The sequence below is a fragment of the Pinus tabuliformis genome, chromosome 3_2 (genome assembly GCF_031772625.1).
Source record: "Pinus tabuliformis cultivar Carrire ecotype Pingquan chromosome 3_2, CPIR1, whole genome shotgun sequence".
Taxonomy (NCBI): domain Eukaryota; kingdom Viridiplantae; phylum Streptophyta; class Pinopsida; order Pinales; family Pinaceae; genus Pinus; species Pinus tabuliformis.
In genome coordinates, this window is record NC_142302.1 from 1205008320 (window position 1) to 1205020134 (window position 11815).

At 37.2% G+C, this 11815-nt stretch overlaps 1 pseudogene; it reads left to right on the plus strand.

The window, feature by feature from the left end:
- LOC149185085 (strigolactones hydrolase CXE15-like) overlaps positions 1–5067 on the plus strand; it is a 134318-nt pseudogene extending 129251 nt beyond the window's left edge.
- The last annotated feature ends 6748 nt before the right edge of the window (positions 5068–11815 follow it).

An 11815-nucleotide genomic window follows, 5' to 3' on the forward strand; every position in this document is an offset into this window, starting at 1 on the left:
ATTAAAGATGGAGGAGAATGAGTCCGTTGCTGGATTCATTGCTAGAGTTAAAGACCTGAAGGACAGAATGGGAGCTATCGGAGAGAAAGTTTCTGATTCAGATCTGGTCACGTTCACATTGAACAGAATGACTGATGAATACCAGATGTTTATCACAGGGTTGTCAGCAAGGGAGAAAGCCCTTGCATTTGAAGAGCTGACAGGGATCCTGCTACAGGAAGAAGAGCAATGACAAAATTTGAAAACTTAGAGCAATGACCTTGCTCTGATGGCAAAAAGGAGACAATATAGAGGGAAGCAGAAGCAGCATCAGCAACCGCAACAGCAGCAGCAGAAAGGAGCCAACACATTTTAGAAGAGACCATTTAAAGGTATGTCTGATAATAATTTTCCCAGCAAGAAATGTTTTTACTGTGGAAAACATGGTCATCAGATTAAAGATTGTTATAAGAGGCAGGCAGACGAAGGAAGAAACAAACAGAGAAAACATAAGGGTTACTTTGTTGGGGAAGAAGAGGACCACAGCCACGAACTTTGACTATTTACAGTCGATTGTGCTCTTTCAGCTTCAAAGGGAGATGAGGACAACATATGGTATGTCGACTCTGGCGCATCCTCACATATGACTGATAAGAAGGACTGGTTTGAATTTCTTGAAGAAACTTCATGTGGGTCGAAAATATATTTAGGAGATGATAGTGGATATGAGATAAAACGACATGGTGACATTCCTGTAAAGTTACCTAGCAGTGACATTAGACACCTTAAAAATGTATTGTATGTTCCAGGAATTAAGAAAAATTTGGTCTTTGTCTCAATGATTACTGATCAAGATATGCAAGTTCAATTCTTTAAGAATAACTGTGTCATTAAGGATAGCTAGATGGAAACAGTTGCAACAGGAGTGCGCGTGGGGAGCCTGTATAGACTAGATGCAAAGAGTATGCCACAGCAAGCAATGGTTGCAGCTGGATCAACAGTTGAAGATCTCTGGCATCAGAGATTCGACCATCTAAATCTGCAAGACCTCATCCTACTTCAGAGAAAAGTTATGGTTGATGGACTCCCTGTTTTCCATAATGTTAAGCTAGATTGTGATGGATGTGCATTAGGGAAAATGCATAGAGAAGAGTTCCCTTTACATGTTAATAGAAAGGAAAGAGACATTTTAGAACTGGTGCATACAGACATCTGTGGACTTATGCAAACCAGGTCATTAGGAGGAGCATATTACTTTCTCTTATTTACATATGATTGCACTAGATTTTCATGGATATACTTTTTGAGTAAAAAGATTCAAGCTTTTCAGTATTTTAAAGAGTTTAAATCCATGGTAGAAAACCAGATAGGAAAAAGGATAAAAATTATCCGCTCAGATCAAGGGGGAGAATACAGGTTGGGAGAGTTCATGGATTTCTGCAAGCATCATGGAATTGTGCAATAGTTTACAGTGCCCCACACTCCATAGCAGAATGGAGTGACAGAATGGAAGAACAGAACTCTTGTGGAGTGCGCAAGGAGCATGCTTCAAGGTAAGGGTCTATCAAATGGTCTTTGGGAAGAAGCTATTAACACTGCTGTGTATTTAAAGAATAGAGTCCTACTAGATGTCTAGGCTTCAAAACCCCTTTTGAAGCATTGTTTGGATTCAAACCAGCAGTGAGTCACTTAAGAATATTTGGGTCAAAATCTTATGTTCATATAGCTAAGGCAGATAGGAAGAAGTTAGATCCTAAAGCCCTGAAATATATATTTGTTGGATATGGCACTGAGTTCAAGGCATATAAGTTATTTAATCTTGTGACTCACAAGGTTTTTGCAAGCAGAGATGTCATATTTCATGAACAGGTTGAAGAAGGAAAGAATGACTCTAACAGTGATTGGCACATGCCATTGCTAATGGAAGAAAACAGTGAGGAAGATGAAGAGCAGGAGGAGAAACAAGAAGAAGAAGTAACAGACAATGTAATCAATGAAGATGTAAGCCCAGAAAAGGCTGAAATAGATAGAATTGAGGTAAGTCCCCTACCAAAGAGATCAGGTAGGAAGAGTCAATTATCTTCTAAATTGAAAGACTATGCATTGATGTCAAATATTTTAAACATTGTGGAACCTGCAAATTATGAGGAAGCAAGTAAATCTGATGCATGGAGGGCTGCAATGTATGAGGAAATAGAATCAATAAACAGAAACCATACTTGGGATTTGGTTGAATTGCCTAAAGGTAAAACCCCCATAGGATGCAAATGGCTGTATAAACCAAAAATAAATGCAGATGGGAGTATAGAGAAACTTAAAGCTAGACTGGTAGCAAAGGTTACTCACAGAAAGAGGGAATAGATTTCGATGACACCTTTGCTCCTGTAGCCAAATTAAACACCATTAGAATGCTAATTTCCTTAGCAACAAAACACAAATGGCAGCTACACCACCTAGATGTTAAGTCTGCATTTCTGAATGGTGACTTGAAGGAAGAAATTTATTTAGTACAGCCTGAAAGTTTTGTGAAAAAGGGGCAGAAACATCTTGTGTGTAAATTGAAAAAGGAACTTTATGGTTTAAAACAGGCACCGAGGTCGTGGTATGAGAAAATTGACTCATTTTTTGTTTAGCATGGCTTTCATAGGAGCTTGAATGATCCAAATTTGTATACCAAGTTTAATAAATAGAGGCAAATTATTTTGATTTCTTTGTATGTAGATGATATGATCATAACATGGAATGTTAACAATCTGATCAAAGAAATCAAACAGCATATGTCACAAGTGTTTGAGATGAAAGATCTCGGAAACCTTCATTATTGCTTGGGATTGGAAGTATGGACAAACTTTTCTCACTCAAAGGAAGTATGCCAGAAGCTTGATGGAAAGATTTAGAATGGAGAAGTGCAGATCAGCAGCAACACCATTACAGCAGAACTTAAAGTTGAGCAGTGACGACGGTACTAAAGAGGTGGATGCTACCATGTACAGACAGCTAGTTGGTAGTTTGATATATCTGACTACAACTAGACCAGATTTGGCATATTCTGTTAGTGTGTTGAGCCAGTTCATGTCAAAACCACTCGAAAGTCAGTGGGTCGCAGCAAAATGTGTGTTGAGGTATCTTAGTGGTACTAGTAATTATGGCATTTTGTACATTGACACTTCTGATGTTATTCTAGCAGGTTTTTCAGATTCCGATTGGGCAAGTAACTTGGATGATCGAAGATCTATCATAGGTTATGCATTCAACATTGGATCCGGTGTCATAGCATGGAGCAGCAAAAAGCAGCACACTGTAGCTCTATCTTCATGTGAAGCTGAGTACCAAACATTTTGTGCAGCCACATGTGAAGCTATCTGGTTGAGAAGACTTCTCAACAATCCAGGAGAAGAGCAGAAAGAATCAACTATTATCAAAACTGACAACCAGAGTACTATCAAACTTGCATACAATCCAGTCTTTCATAAAAATACCAAGCATATCGATACTCAAGTTCATTTTGTTCGAGAGAAACAACAGTGAAAAGAGATATGTGTTGAATATTGTAAAACTTGTGATAACATGGTTGATATTTTTACTAAGCCTCTTGGGCATGTAAATTTTGAATTGTTTAGAGGGATGTTAGGAGTTCAGGATAATCCTTTCTCCATTAAGGGGGTGAGTTGAAAATAATTAATATTATTTTGTATTAATGAAGAAATGGTTACACAAGTTGTAATGTATCTCCTTAGTTTAGGATTTGTTCCTAGAGTTTAGGAGTTTGGTTGCACCTTCCTGAGTTCTAGTATTGTACTTAATGATGTAATTGCTCATTTGATGAATAGTAGAGTGTACGGAGAGAGTTCTCTTTGTTTGAGTACAGTCTCGAGGTGCATTACTCACCTGTGAGCTGTAACTCCTTCTTTTTCAATTCAAGTCTGATTTTTATCTTTATATTGTTGCGACATTCTGCATAACAATCTGTCCAAAAAAAATTGGTTTGTTTCTGGTAAGAAGAAAGACGAAGAAAGACAAAGCGGGGAGAAAGAATAGAAGGGGTGAGGAAAGGGAAAAGTGTTGGCATACTGCTTCAGCAGTGAGGATGGGAGAAGTGGAGAACGTTGCAGTATTACTGAAGGTGTACAGAGATGGCACAATTTTCCGAGATGGCACAATTTTCTGTGAAGACGATCTCCGAATGTTCGACGACTCCTTGCAAGGAGAAGCACCAGAGACGGAGGTCATGAGGAAAGATAAGGGTTATGGGTTCGACTCTACATGCCCTCTTCTCACCTCCAACAGCAACCACAAACGCGCGGACTCCCAGTAATCGTGTATTTCCATGGCGATGGCTTTTGCCTCGTCTCCCCCTCCATGCCGGAGTATCACGACAACTCTCTCAAATTGTCGGTGACAATCGGTGCAATCGTTGTGTCCGTGGCTTACAGACTGGCTCCTGAGCACCGCCTCCCCGCCACCTACGATGACTGCATCACGGCACTCCACTGGGTGAGCTCACATGCGGGAGACGGGGGAGACTTCGAATGTGACCCGTGGCTCGAGTCCCACGCGGACTTTTCTGCGGTGTATCTGATGGGAGACAGTTCTCGTGCAAACATCGCACATCACGTTGTGGTGCTGCGTGGCAGTGTGGAAGCGTGGAACCCCATTACATTGAGAGGGTCGATACTGGTGTAGCCCTTCTTCGGCACCGATCAATGCACGCGGTCGGAGAGCGAGTGCCCGCGTGACGCGGTTCTCACTCTGCAGTTGAACGACGCTTTTTGGCGGCTGTCTCTCCCGGTGGGTAGTGAGAGAGATCGTCTATTTGGCAACCCTTGGAGCCCCGGAGTGCCAAAGATGGAAGAGATTTCAATGCCTCCGTTGCTGGTGGCCATCGGTGGCAGAGATATGCTGAGAGATCGGGATCACAAGTACTGTGAGTTGTTGAAGCAGAAAGGGAAAAGCGTTGAAGTTTTAGCATTAGAGGAAGAAGAGCACGGATTCTATGTGCTCCAACCCCAATCTCAATCTTGTGAATGCCTCATTCAACAAATCTCTCGTTTCATCTCCCCAGTTCATGTGGACAACATTGCCTCTTAGACAATCTGTACAAATTTGAACAATAAGAATTATTTGATTCTGATTATGCTAAGATATTATTTCATTTTGTTACGCAAGGAGTTACCTCAGCTAGTTCAGGTTTGAAAGACGTGCTTCCTTGTGTTGTGTTGGGTTGTTATGCACATGGATTTACCTCAACCATATCTGGTTTGAATTTGTGATTCAATTATCTCGCGTTGTTCTGGAATTTAGACTGCTTTGGTAATACTAGTTTTATTGTGAGAGCATTTCTACTTTGGCTCCTTGATGGCCATCATGTTCCGCCAAATGTTTGCTTGTGATGTTTATTGATCTCCATTAGTATTGGAATACAGTAGGAGAAGTCAACGATTTCAAAAAAACTTCTTGCATGTTTGATGGTGCCCTTTTCAGGGATTTAAGCTAAATTTTTAATATTGTTGAATTTATTAAAAAATAAAAATAAAAATCTGTGTTTAGAGAAGCTTTCCAGTTTATATGGAAGAGAATATTATATTAGGTAAATATTTTGATTCTATGAAATAAAAATAAAACAGAAGAAAATAATATAAAAATAAAATTAATAGGAAATTTATTATTGAATGCAAGAGTATTATTTTAATTCTATTTTAATTTTGAATTTGTTGGTGTTTGAATTTTTTTCGTGTTTGATAGATTCAGATTTAAAATGGATGTAGAGGGCTGTAATTATGTGAAAATATGGTATCCAGCCTAGTACAAAAGAGATGTTGTAATGTCTTTTTCTATTTTGTAAATATTTGATTCCGTTAAATTCCATACAAAATAATAATAATAAATAAAAAATAAAAAAAAAAATTATAAAATTAAAATAAAATAAAAAATTAATAGTTATTAATCAAAATAAAATTGAAGTAAAATAGTCTATTTACAATTAGGAATTTAGACTCTAGGTTTTGACAATTTATTTGTTTTTCTAATGGTTTATATATATAACCAAACTAGATATATCTTAACTCTGGATTTAGTAATCATTGAGGGGAATTAAATGTAGCTAGGTGTTAAATTCTTATGGAATGAAAAGAAATTTGATCCCTTTCTATCCTTGGTAGATCCCAATTTTTTTTTTTTTTTTTTGAATTGGTCTACTTCTATATTGATACAAAATATGCTTACAGTGAGGCAAAGGCCTCAAGAATTCTAGCCCATGAAATGACATACTGACAAAAAAACGTTTGACAAACTGTCCCGAGGACTTACATAAAGACTAGCTTCAGGACTTGAAATATCTTAAATCCATAACGAAAGACTTAGTGTATGGACAGTGACCAAAATCGGACTTGTAGACCACCTTAGCCAAGACAGACACCACCAGACAGGGAAATGTCACCCAAGCAGGGGAAACCGGCCCTCAAAAAGTTGAAAAAACCTGATACTTGGAGCTACAAACATCAGATGACCTTGTTTCCTGAGAGGATTGAACAACCACATTCATCATTTGAACAAAACCAAAAAAAACGCAAACCTGTTCAGTCTTCATGCTATGTTGGAGGCCGCTCTTCAATAATGCGGCACCCATAATGATCTCGTTCTTCAAACTCCGTGGATTGACCCTCATTTCTTGCAAATTCTTCTGCTACAGGAGCACTCGGGCCAGCAAGAGTGGGTGAATCCTCAATAGCAAAGCCCCCAATCTCCCTTCTCTGCGAATTTACATTCGTCGAGGGAACATTCCAGTTTTCCATTCGCTGGCGCCGACGAACTCCTGAAACGACTGTCTCCGAACCCCCAGCATGCTCACTTAGCTCTACAGTGACCGAAACAATGAAGGAGGAATTGCCAAGACTACAAGGAAGGCGGAAGTGATCCGTGTGCGTTCTGGAGTGGTGAGAGCTCACCTCTGACATAAATTGCCTCCTTCCTCTGCCACGCTCGCTTGTGGTCACAGGATAACAGTAAAAACTAAAATCCGAAGCCTCAGACGAAGGGTCCGAGGTTGTTGAGGACACCTAGCAAGGGACTCAAACACGAGCTTCTTCAGCCCATTCTAGTGCGCTCTCTAGGCATGTTGAATTGAGCTAGGGAAGCAAAACAAATAGTCAAAGAGGGGAATGCACAGTGGCGACAGAGGAGAATGCGAAACGGATAAATTGGAGCATGAAAGGCTGGAAGAGTGTTAGCTCCTCGAACCAAATCCAGACAGTGCCCTGAACTGTCTCTAGCACAAGAAGCGTCGACCTTTCTTTGCCAGCATGAGCAGATGGGAAGAGTAAAAATGAGAACCGTGCCGAGCGCCATTACAGTTTGGCTATCAAATTGACGCGCCTAAGAGAGCTGCATTAATGCAGTGATAAAGGAAATTGTGTGAACCATTAACTGTTGTGTCCTGCAGCTCCATCTAGCTGTGGTAAACGGCCACGCCCCCACCCGCCAAGCCATTATCATACTACATTCTAGATTGTTCACCCTCATCCGGGACTAGATCCCAAATTAAAATAAATCTAGTTATTAAATTAAAATTATAAAATAATATAAAATAAATTAGAATTATAGTATTAAAAAATGCATAATTTTGTTCTTTATAATAAATTAAATGAAAATTACGTTCACATATTTATTTGCAAAGAAAATTCAAATCATTGTCAATATTCAGCAGCTATCTCCCAAAAAAAACTCACCCAATAAAATTTAAATTAAAATGATAAGTGTTACCGTCTTTCCATATATCATTAGCTATCTCATGAAAATAAAGAACTGAAAAGAAGCTCAACTAATATAACTTAACTTAAAATGGAGATACATCGATGGGAAACATACAATTTTATTATGCGCAAAATTCTTGCAAAGGGCTTCAGATGACATGTATGTGATATTAGTAACCTAAGATTACATTAGCCTTGCAATGATAATCAAACATGCATCTTGCCATGAAAGTGTATGTACCATATATGGATCATTGATTTTTCCTAATGATCGTGAATACGCTAGATTATTTGTTGGGGTTTTTCTTTTTCAGCAATAAAAAAAAGCTAATATATTACATTATGAAAAATATACATAGAAATGTTAAACATGCTATATATGATGGAGATATACAAGTAGAACCTATATATCTAAATACCCAACATTATATGTGAATTGTAGTAACCAGAAACATATGAAAACTGACTGATTGTTCAACATCTACAGAGCATAGCTTTGATATGAGGGTACTGTTAAACAAAATACATGATAATGCAAACTAATGGCAGAGGTCATCCAAGATAAAATGCAAAAGAAATGTGGTAGGAACATACCAGATTTGTGGACAATGAAAGAAAGAGTCATATACCCGGCATTTGAAAATCCAAAATCTGATAGGAAGTGGTATCCACAGTGATGTACATCATCCATTTGCCATGCTGAGAATGTAGACCTTGTTTCGATAATGCATCAGCAACAGTGTTTTTGCCCCTATCAATATGTTCAATGGAATAGTCAGGTCTGTTGTGCCATATAGACATAACCCTTTCCAGCCATCCTGAAAGATTATAGCTCTGGATGGTATTTTTGGATGGGACATGGTGTTATGATCATCTTTGAGTCTCCATAAATTTTCAGACCCTCCAAGTTGAGAAAATCAGATAAGGAAAGTAAGCCTGCAAGAGCCATAACCTCTGTCTTATTGTTTGTACCAGTCCCACCATTCCAATATATTTCATAATATTGTCCAACAACAAGGATAATTAAGACCCCGCAAGCACAAACACTCGGCTGTGCAACACCATCAAAATAGGCACGAGGGATATCCAATGGATCCATGGATGGAACTTTCCCCAATTTTCTGATCCAAGTGTGTTTTTGAGAGTCCAGAGAGTTGTGCATGTTCAGAATGGAGTCAAATACTGATTTATGGCATTCCTTTCTAGAGTTACACTGCCCAAAGAGTGGAGTTCATATTATATCAATCATGATAAGTTATCCTCGATAAATAGCAAAGCGCATGTATGACTTTATAAGGCTCAATATAGGCACGCTATACTTTTCTAATGTCAAAATATATTTCACTTGTGTGAATTAAACGACATGAATACAATTGGAAATATTAATATACACTGTGAGGCAACCAGCCTGTAAAATCTTGAAACAAGGGCATCGTATGATATATATCACTCAGCACTTATATATTCAATCATTTATTAAATCTGGCATTGCATATGGTCCAACTTAGATCATATAACATTAATTCAGTTGATCTGTTGCAGTTTTTTTTTAATATGCAACACAGTTTAACATTCAACCAGGGTTTCCATGATCCGACATGTCACCATCTCACAATGCATAAGAGTTATGCTAGTACATCAGTTTAATGGGAGGTTGTCAGAAGAGTAAATGGATAGGAGGTGCTCTGAAACCAAAGCCGGGTTTCGAGCCATCGCTTTCATGAGGTAAAAGGTAGTTTTCATTTTTCACTTTGATATCAAGAATGGGATGAAAGTGCTCAAGGCACCTATTAGAAACTCTCGTGTAGTTTGGAAAGAAACTTTGGCTGGTATAACAAGTACCTACAACTCTATATGTAGTGCTATACTAAGGGTACTTTTATGACATTTTGGGTTCGAGTCATCGCTTTCATGAGGGAAAAGCTAGTTTTCATTTTTCAATTTTGATATCAACAATGAGAAGAAAGGGCTCGAGGTACCAATTAGAAACTCTCATGCAGTTTGGAAAGAAACATTCGTTGGTATAATAACTACCTTAACTCTATATGCATTACTACATCAAGTGTATTTTTAACAAAAATTTTTTGAAGATAAGAATTTTTTGTTTTAAAAGGTCATTTTTATTTTATTTTAGGTATTTTACATTAAAATTTAATATTAATTGAATTGTCTTAAATATAAAATTTAGGACAAAAATACTTTGAGACAAAAATATTTTAAGACAAAATTTTAAATTTAAGAGAAAAACAGTTTGGGACAAAAATATTTTAAGACAAAAACAATTTAGGACAAAAATATTTTAAGACAAAACTTTATATTCAGGACAAAAACAATTTAAGACAAAAATATTTTAAGACAAAACTTTATGTTCAAGACAAAAAGCAATTTAAGACTTTTATTTTAAGACAAAACCTTATATTTAAAACAAAAATAATTTGAGAATTTTTTTTTTAAGACAACACTTTATATTTAAGACAATGACCATTTAAGACAAAACCCAGAAAACCCATTTAAGACAATTAACAATTAAGGCAAAAACATATCAATTTAAGACAATAATATCTAAAAAGTGCAAAATTGACTTTAACGGTGCACGCTAAGTCTGGCAACATGCACGCTATTACTGTCCCGCCCCCATTTCAAGGTTGTTATTTCACTTACCATTCATGTTACTTTATATAAAGACAATGATTTGTTGGGCTCTTCGTTTTGTGGGGGGTAGTCGACTCCGAAGAATGCAACCACTTTTCCTGGCAAAATTTCCTAGACATCAATTCCTCTTATGTCCCTTCGATCTTTTGTTGATATGATTAGAGACAACTTGTCTCTCATTGCATTCAACACTACTACACGAAGGGGGCTTTTAAGGCAATTTTTTAAGAAAAAAGTTTTTTTTCTTAAAATTTAATGTTTTAAAATTTTAAATAGGAGGCGGTAGTAAAAAAGGTAAAGGGTTAGGAGTTCGTCTTTACTCTATTGATGGGTTCTTCAAGAAGAAGAGCAATGGAGGTCGACGACAACTTGAGGGATTTAGGGCAATGGAGGCCGGCAATAAAGGTGCGCTTCGTGAGAGGAGCAATGGAGACACTTTCGTTGAATGTGGATAGACAGTAACATAAGTAGAGTACTTTTTGGGGTCTCCATTGATTATGTTTTAATGTGTGTTTTTATTGTCTCATTTATTTTGAACACTTCTTCTATCCACTCATTGTTGTTATCAACACATTGTTGTGTTGGAGCTCTTGACTCTCATCGACAACATGAATTAGATTCACCCTAAGGATTGTTGAAAAATGCAACAAGAAATTCTCAATTTGATTTTGCCTTGATTAAATTGAGAAAATTTCAATTTCCACATGAGCAAATAACTTGGATGAAATTAAATTGTCTGAGATGGCTTGTGTCACCTAGTTTACTCAATATATTCGAATTAGAGGAGTTAGAGTACAGTTAAGCATGTGTGATTGCTAATTTGTAGCAATCAAATTCAGTTATCTCAAGTTGTTTTTAGTTAACTAGTTCTAATTGTTGGAAGAACTAGTGGAAGGTCAATTTTGTAGTGGGACTTCAGTCAAACTCATTGATCATCCAATTGACTAATCAATCAACCAAAAATAGCTAGTGCATGCAACGAATTTGAGTTCCCCAGATGTGGTGGAGATTCCAAGGTAGTGTAATATCAATTCTAGATTAGTCTTGGGTGTAGAGGTGTTGCATGCAGTGAGATGATCAACCTTAGGAATTGCACAATCCATTTTCAAAAAATTCCTAAATAATAGGGGTCTAATTTTTCAAGGAATTGCACAAGGAAATAGGGGCTCAAGCAGAGGTATAAATTGACTAAGTCTGGATCAGAGCTTCTTAGTGAGAAGAGAGATAGGTTATTCACTTTTAGTTTGTGCTCAATTGAGCAAAGAAATTGTAATACATCTCTATTCATCAAATTAATGCAAGAAAGCATTGGGGTTTTTAGAAAATTGATTTCCCCAAGAAAAATATTGTGTGCATGTTTATTATTTATTTGTTTGAAATTTTTGTTCTAAATTGTAAATTAACTTTTGCAGAGAAGTAGAGTAGGATTGTGTCTT